Source organism: Sorex fumeus, unplaced genomic scaffold (genome assembly GCF_029834395.1).
Source record: "Sorex fumeus unplaced genomic scaffold, SorFum_2.1 ptg000047l, whole genome shotgun sequence".
NCBI classification, from domain to species: domain Eukaryota; kingdom Metazoa; phylum Chordata; class Mammalia; order Eulipotyphla; family Soricidae; genus Sorex; species Sorex fumeus.
The window spans coordinates 15,092,920-15,101,512 of NW_026606104.1; the positions used below are offsets into that span (position 1 = coordinate 15,092,920).

The 8,593-nt window shown below is 37.9% G+C and overlaps 1 pseudogene; it reads right to left on the bottom strand.

The window, feature by feature from the left end:
* Positions 1-7,579: 7,579 nt before the first annotated feature.
* On the bottom strand, positions 7,580-8,388 carry LOC130032054 (RNA-binding protein PNO1-like; annotated as a pseudogene).
* Positions 8,389-8,593: the final 205 nt, after the last annotated feature.

Consider the following 8,593-nt stretch of genomic DNA (forward strand, 5'->3'; position numbering starts at 1 on the left):
AGATTGATCTCTGAGCACAGAGCCAAGATTAAGTCCTGAACACTACTGGGAATGGACCCAAACTAAAACAAAAACATGTTTTACACTGGTGGAAGGAAAGAAAGTATGGCTTCCAAATCTTCCTCTGAATAGAATGACAGGATCCTGGTATAACTTTGCTTCACACAGGAATTTAACCAGAGCATGCACACAGTGGACAGGGAAATTCAAAAGAGAAGAATGAAGAAAAAGTCTTGTGAGATAAGTTCTAAGCTAGTTATATCATATGTTGATAGTAAATAATTAATAAAAATAGAAATTTTATGTTGTCTTTATTATATTATGAGTGATTAATTCAGTTCAGAAATTTCAAGGGAATTGATTTTCCTTTTGTATTTTTAATGTTTAATCTTTATTTTGCAGGGGACCATTCCAACTGGTGCTCTGGAGATCCAGGTGTCTCATTATAACTATGTGAAATAGAAGACAATGTTACATCACACATTTTTGTAGTTCTTAAGATATTGTACCATCAAAAGAGTTTGACTGGCTCTTTTGCCACATGATGCATGACTTCTTTTCCTTCATTCTGTTTCTGGCCGCTCTCTGCGACTGTAAAATCAAAGCACTTCCAAGACATTCTGTTCTGTGAAGTAGCACATCCGATCTTTCCTGCCCTGCTTCTAATTCCAAACTTTTACATCCAGAAAGTATGGTTAGTAAAAGTTGTACAGCCTTCAGAAACAAAAAGCCAGGTCTCCTGTATGTTCTCTGAATGGAAATGCAGAACAGGAGATGATTCCACTTTTCTATAGAGGAACTGTGCTTTGTTCAATTTATCCTTCAGCATCCTTTCTACAAGCCAAATAGTAGAAACTAAAATGTGAAGGATTGTCCATCTCATAAACAGGCAGTTTTGCAGAAGTTTGGTCAACAGTATTTTCTAGCTCCTATCAGCTTGTACTCTACTACGTGATCATATTTATGATATCACATTTCCCATTTCGATTCTTCAAGTAGTTTATAGTTTGGTACATATTACTTTTTTTTAGTTAGGATACATTACAAATTGCGAAATTTATTAATTTAAATTTTATCATCCAATATTACTTATAATAACTATTTCTCTCTAATAAAAAGCCCTTTAGATTTTGTGAAAAATTGTATTTATACTTCCTTTATGCACTTGACCACATTCATTTTCCTAACTGACGATTATTCAATAGTTACCTTAAATATGAAGTTACCTTTATGAAGTTTAGCCTCTCATTGTCCTTTTCTCAACCTTTGTACCTTTTGGGCCATAACAAATTTCTAATCCACGAAATCACCAGATTTCAGAATCTAAGATTTGTGTTTTAGAGTATTCAAGTAAGTGAATGTTAGTGCTTCTGGTTCCATTGCTGATACAATAGATAAGAACAATAGTGTCCTAGGAATATAAGTGAGTTAGTGGCAAAACTCCATCCAGAGAGACTTCGCATCAGCTTTCAAGGTCTACATGATTTCTTCTCATGGTTTCTTGATAGCCAACACTGAAATGATGCCTCTTTTTTCCTGGATGCTTCTTCTGTTTGGTAAGAGTTAATTCAATGACTCTACCCTCAGTCAAGGCAAACATTTAATTTTGGATTTTGTAAGGTTAGAGGATGCTAAGGAACTTAATATATTGCTCCTAAATGGAAATGATTTCTCTGAAAATAAGAAGAGATGAAAGGGATAGGAGAAAAATTCTTGACCAAGGTTGTTTTAAACAGAAAATTGTTCCAAAGTATGTCACTTCAGGAACAAGTACTCACATATTCATCTCTTCACAGTGATACCTCTCAGATGATCTTTTTATATATAGCAAATTCTATATGGATTATCACTGTCACTGTCATCCTGTTGTTTGTCGATTTACTTGAACGGGTGCCAGGAATGTCTCTATTCCTCCAAGCCCTAAATTTTAGCAGCCTCTTCTTACTCATCTTTTCCCAATGATTGGAGGCTCTTTCAGGGTGAGAGGAATGAGACCTATTGCATTGCTGTTACTGGTTTTGGCACATCAAATATGCCACATGGAGCTTGCCAGCCTCTGCCTGTGTGGGCGGGATACTCTCGTAGCTTGCAGGGCTGTCCGAGAGGCATATATTTATATATTTCTTTCTGTGATTTTTTGCCTACTGTCTGATCCCTATCAAATGTGGTGTGGTAATTATGAAAAATGGGTAGAAAGTGTTTTATAATGTGTCATGCGAATGTTTTGCGCTTTTGCGGCCATGCTGCCTGGAGTGTGGCAGCAGTTGGGTAGTGAAGGTTGGCTGCCAGGGCTGGGTCACTTGGGGTGGGGAGGGTTCTCACCCACTCCCCTCTGGGGAATCCCGAGTGAAAACAGCCTGGCGTGGAGTCTGGTGGCATGGCCATGGGAGCCTCATTTTGTACTCCCGTGTGGGAGGAGCAACTGTGAGACTCACAGCTGCTCCTATAAAGATTAAGAACTAATATTTACTCAGCATTTACTCTATGTAGAGCCTTATATTTTATCACTTACTTGAGGTTGTACTGTTATTTTCCTTATTTAAAATGATGGAAAAGATTATATATTTAAAAAATACTTAAATTCACATAGCTAGGGGTGAAGAGGGCATGGAACTTGAATGCTTGTCTATTTCTACATAGTACATGTGAAGCTAAATTTTACTTAGCTGCTTATACCTTGGGTTATGATATTGGACACTCTAGATATTCTTCCCCAGATCCCCTCACATCCCTTTTACTGTTCCTTTATCTTCTTTCTTCTTTAACCAATATGCTTTTTCTCCCAGTGACCCATACAAGAACTTTTTTATAGGATGGCCCGTCCATAACTGCTTTGCCTTTTTATACAGAGAGTTATAGGTAACTTTACAGCATGTAGGTCATCAAGTGTAATGCAGAGATAGGAAACTTAGTTTAGTACCAGTTCTGAGGTAAACTCACATACTCGCACTGCCTATGGAATCAATCCATCTCTGTGGCTCTTTGCCTGTAATTAACAACCTGCTTTAATTCTAGTCTTACCTTGTTTTATGTTCCCTCCTCTCTCAACCATTTTCTGCTCTAGAACTTCCTTAGACATTGCTTTTTACAAATCTTTATCTCAAAGCGTGTTTTCAGTGTTCCTATTGTAAGGTATAATATTATATTATTATATCAAATAGTAATATTAAAATTTGTATATAGTAAGCATTGTAATATACCCAGCACTCATCACGGTCATGGTCCTCTTGTTGTTCATCGATTTGCTTGAGCGGGCCCAGTAACGTCTCCGTCATGAGACTTGTTGTTACTGTGTTTTGGCATATCGAATACACCACGGGTAGCTTGCCAGGCTCTGCTGTGCGGACGAGATACTCTCGGTAGCTTGCCGGGATCTCCGAGAGGGGCAGAGGAATCGAACTTGAGTAGGCCATGTTGGCCGCTTGTAAGGCAAATGCCCTACCGCTGTGCTACCGCTCCAGCCCTCATAACATTCTATAAATCTATTAACTCATTTAATCTTCATAAAAACCCCATAAATGTATAGCATGCTCTTTTTACAAAGGAGTACATATTCATAAGCCCCATACTGTATTTCTCCAAGGTGAATAATTTTCCTAGATAAGTTCAACTCAGAGTCAAGCCCTCCACCTAAGGAAGAATATTAAAAACAGATACAAAAATCCCCAATTCTCACATATTTTATGTTTTATTACTAATTTTATGTTTTTCTCCTAACTTACTCCTAAGACAGAAGATCTAGATTTCTTTTGCTTGGACAGCAAGAAATTTTTTCTAGATAAAACATAGTATATATAACATATCAGGTGATAATGTCCATTTAATTAGCAACTTGGCTATTTTTGGACTATTGGCTTTGTGGTCAGCACATAAGATAAAAATATGCTTACCTCAGAGGAATCAAACATATTGTAGAGCTATTGACCTGATCAATTCTGCTATAAAAAGTTTGATTGCAAAAGGAAGTGGAGCAATGCTTTTTAAGTTAGTGTTGGAGATGGAGTTGAATTTTAGAGAATAGATTGACTTTAATGCTTTGTTTTTCAATTTAATTTTACTTTCACTTTGTTTCTGCATATAAGAATTGTACTGGAAATAAAGGCTAAAGTCATGTATAAAAAATGGGCTATTTTTCTACTTCCAATACAAAGACCTGTATTCTAATGTACTTGCTAGAGAGATCAGTACTTGTTTCTTTCTCTGATGAATAGGTTAAGCCTAGTCACTGTCACCTGTTGTCTTTAAAATGGCACAGATGTATTCGACAATTATTTTGTTCACTCCCAAGTAGTGTTTTCTTGAATTTACAGCTATCTATCGCTATAGTAAAAATTTGACTCCCAAAGCCAAGGTTTTATATTTTTATATTTCTATTATGGGAAAAACATGGAGATATTAATGCAATGCTAGATAAAGAGCAATAATTTCCCTAGTTTGTGAATCCAGGTTATTGAGATGAGTATTAAGTCCATATGTTTAGACACATTCCCCTTCTAATCCCTCCACATTGTAGCAAAAGCAAGATTTAAGTTGAATGTAGTTTCACACAGCAATTTGCATACCACATCTCACTCAGCTTGTCTAACATTTGATATTGCTCAACAATGCCTAATTTTTGAAATGGCCTTTTTTCTTCATTTATATAACCACACTCTTGATTGTATTTGCACATCTTTGCCTGTCCCTTTCCAGTGTAGTTCATAATAACTCTTTTCTATACTGCTCATTAAGAACTGATTCTTCTCAAGAGCCAATTTGACTACTTTCTCTTCTCCCTGTGTTTCCGTGGGTGATCTCATTCCCACACATTCAGTTATCCTCTTTTACTCTGATATCAACTTCACATCTAGCCCAGACTTTTCAACAACATCCCAAGATTCAAGAAAAAATGAAGTATGAAACTCAAAGTATTGGAAGAGCAACATTAAGCCTAATATTTTAATTGTCACTTAAATGTTAGAATGGACTAAAGTAAAAATAATGCCTGAAATGCTAGTTCTCGGATCACCTAAACCTACACCCCGTAAACATTCTTGGAAGAAGTTATCCTGAAAAAAGCAACACAAAGGGGAATCAATAAGCTGTTGGAACTAAATATAATAAATATTCTAGGGAAACTGCTATCAAGCAGGCAGTGATTAACAATTGTAATCTATTCATTTGTATTTGAAACTATAGAAAATACCAACAAGAAGGAAGCTGGTATTGGAGTCTAGAGAGAAAATAATCTGCTGACACATTTCTGCTGAAACTGAAGTTACTGAGTACTGCTACAGGAAATATAAAAAGAATACATGAGTAGACTTAGTAAGTTGAGAAAACTCAAACCATGTGTGATTTTTAAACTAGCAGAGTAAAATCTAGCCTATTTGATGGAAGTATGAAAGCTATGAGGAGCATGAGAAACAAAAATGTGTGTGAAATGAAATATATGATAAAGGTAGAGAAATAATTCTTATAAACCTCTGTGTATTCACTACACTTTTAGTAAGACAGAGTCTCATATTTTGAGAAGATTCAATAATTTGCCGCTTGTAAGAGACATTAAAAAATATTTAAAGAAAAAAACCGTTTAACCTAAAAGACTTCATTTTGCCTATTATTTTCTTCTTGTGTCGCACCTGTGAATGCTCAGGGAGTACCCCTGGCTCTGCTTTCAGGAATTACTTCTGGTTGTGTTCTGGGAGCCATATGAGGTGTTGGGGATTCAACCCAGGTCTGCAGTGTGCAAGCCAAACACCCTACCTGCTGTACTATCACACTGACTCCGTTTTGCCTTGTTATATCTCACAGTAGTTTATTATCTCAAAGATTACCTTCCTTGCTCTAACTCCTTGTCTCTGTCCCAATTTCTCCCAATATAGTATGCAAAATGAGTTTTTTAAAAAGCAGGATCTTGTCCTGATATATATGTAAATATATGTATGTATATATTTTCATTCATATAACTCTTACTATTTTTTAATTGCTTTTCTACTCCTCATCCTATTGGTCTCACCCCACCCACTTGGCATTTGGCTCTGCCTTAATGGTATTTCCTTTTTCCCTATCTATTTGTCTTTCAAGTTTTAGATAAGGAGCTATTTGTTCATAGTTCTTTTTCCTGCATGCTTCCTTAATTAAATGATACCTTTTCACATTATGCTAATTAGTTTTTTCCTTCCTAACTAAACTGTAAGCTATTGGAAAAGCAGATTCTAGATGGTCCCAGTCTCCAGCAGAGTGAAAATTCATAGTTCTCAAAATTAAAATCAACCCAAGTCAATACAAAAGACTGTTTCAGATGCCAGATGGTGCAATAATCAGAGCAACAGATAGTTGGAAATGTATTTATTGTATAAAATTTACAGTGACTGGATTATTAATTGGAAATAGAGATAAATAAATGAATTTTATTTATTTACAAATAAATAAAAAGTAAATAAATAAATTTCTAGAAAGAATTTTAAGAGTGGCTGGGTTTTGGGAGGGCTAGTATTCTTTGTTGGTATGTGACAGAAAACCAGTTGAAAATAGTTTAATACATATATATTTGTGTCTTGGGCCGGAGCAATAGCACAGCAGTAGGGCATTTGCCTTGCACATGGCCAGCCGGGCCGACCCAGGTTTGATTCCTCTGCCCCTCTCGGAGAGCCCGACAAGCTACCGAGAGTATATTGCCCGCAAGGCAAAGCCTGGCAAGCTACCTGTGACATATTCAATATGCCAAACACAGTAACAACAAGTCTCACAATGGAGACATTACTGGGCCTGCTCGAGCAAATCGATGAACAATTGGTGCACAGTGCAGTGTACTGCTATATTTGTGTCTGGAAGAACAACAGGCATCTCACATAGCACTGCCATAGTGAGATTACCCTTAGATTACCCTTAGAGTTCAGGATCTGTTTCAGGGATACTAGGGAATATGAACATAGAGGCATTTCCCCCTTCATCTTAAACTCATCCTGTTACCAAATTCTTCTTTCAGAAGAAATAATTGGTTAGAGAATATTCCTGAGCTGCATAACACACAATTTTGTTTTCATAGAGATATTATCTTCCTTAGCCCTGGCTCAAAAAGTGCTGGAGATGAACTCTGTTAAGCTCATTCTGAGTCAGCTTCCCACCCTGAATGAATCAATTCTAGACATGACAAGATGCCGCTCTTCCCGAGAGAGGTGATTGCCCTGGGTGAATCAACAGTAGAACAAAGGTTAGGGTTAAAGAGAAAAGTTATGAGAAAGAGGGGAGAATTCTCTTTTTTTTCTGAGATAATTCTTTAATAACAATTTCTAGAAGAATTGTGTAACAATTTTTTAAGTAAATTTATAATTAAAGAACTTACAAACTCATGAAGAACTGTTTAAACCATGAGTTTCTCACAAAATGAGAATTATAAAGTATACAAATCTGCTACTTAAAATGTGTCAATATAATACTGATATTTTAATGACGCAGATGAGTGTGAATACCCAACCCCTTCCTTTCTATTCATGTCTGGCTGAGAAGGGAAGAAGGAAGAAATCAAGGCTACTGAAATACAAGGCTACTGAAAAAAAATCTTCATGTTGTTTCCTGTGCCCACTAGTTGGGGGTATGGTCTTTTTCTCTGGAGTTCAAACACAAGATAAAAGGCTCTCCTTCACAATCAGAACCGATCTGCTGCTCTGCTAGCCACAGCTTGAATGTTGCCTTAGACCTTTGAAGGAGGATTTCCTAGGATGAAGTTGCAAATAGCAGTTCTTGCCATCTTGAGGTTTCGGAGAGAGCCAAGGATGTGAACTTTCACATCAGCCAGAACTCTCCGTGTCCATGTCACATTCTCTATGGTGAATTTGGTGTTTCTTCCTTTGCCAGCAATTCTTCCAATAGCTCTGGAGAGGTGGTCTCCCTTCGGGGCTTCACATCTGTGATTTCAAAAGACTCTAGAAAGAAGTCATCCAGTCTGATGAGGGGAAGTGCATCCTCCACCTGAAATCCCAGGACAAAGGCTTTCACAAAGTCAGTGGCTTCTGTCAGAGTGCTAACATCTTTGGTATCTTTACATGTCCTAATCTCTACATTCCTCGATTTCGAGTTAAAGCATATCTGAAGTCCCAAGTGTCCTACAGTCGGAGTAAAAATCTTCACCCCCTTCTCTTTGAAGGGCATGTATCTGTTGGCTGGGACTGGAACTTTGCTGGTTTCGCCTTTCCCATTCAGTAACGCATCCCCGGAGAGGGGCGGAAACACAGGCCTCTTGGCCGGCCGGGCCTCAACCGTGTCCATACCACCCGTGTCCGCGCCCTCTTCCGCCGCGGATGGCTGCTCAGCCCGCCTTTTCCTCGCCCGCCAGCGCCCCTTGAGGAGAACGTGGGTGAAGCTGTCATCAGCACCCACCCTCTGCGCCTCCATCCCACTCTCCATCCGGAAGCATCTACCGCCTTCCAGCTTGGTCCGGGGGACAAGCCCTTGAAGTGACCTGTCACTCCAGGTGAATTCTTCTGGCTTTTTCTGGAAGTATTGAAACTGAAGAATCCTGAGCTCCTGAATGTATTGAATCAGATTTTCATATTAACCTAACTTCCAGGTGATTTGTATATATACACTGAAGATTGAGAAGCACAGGAGA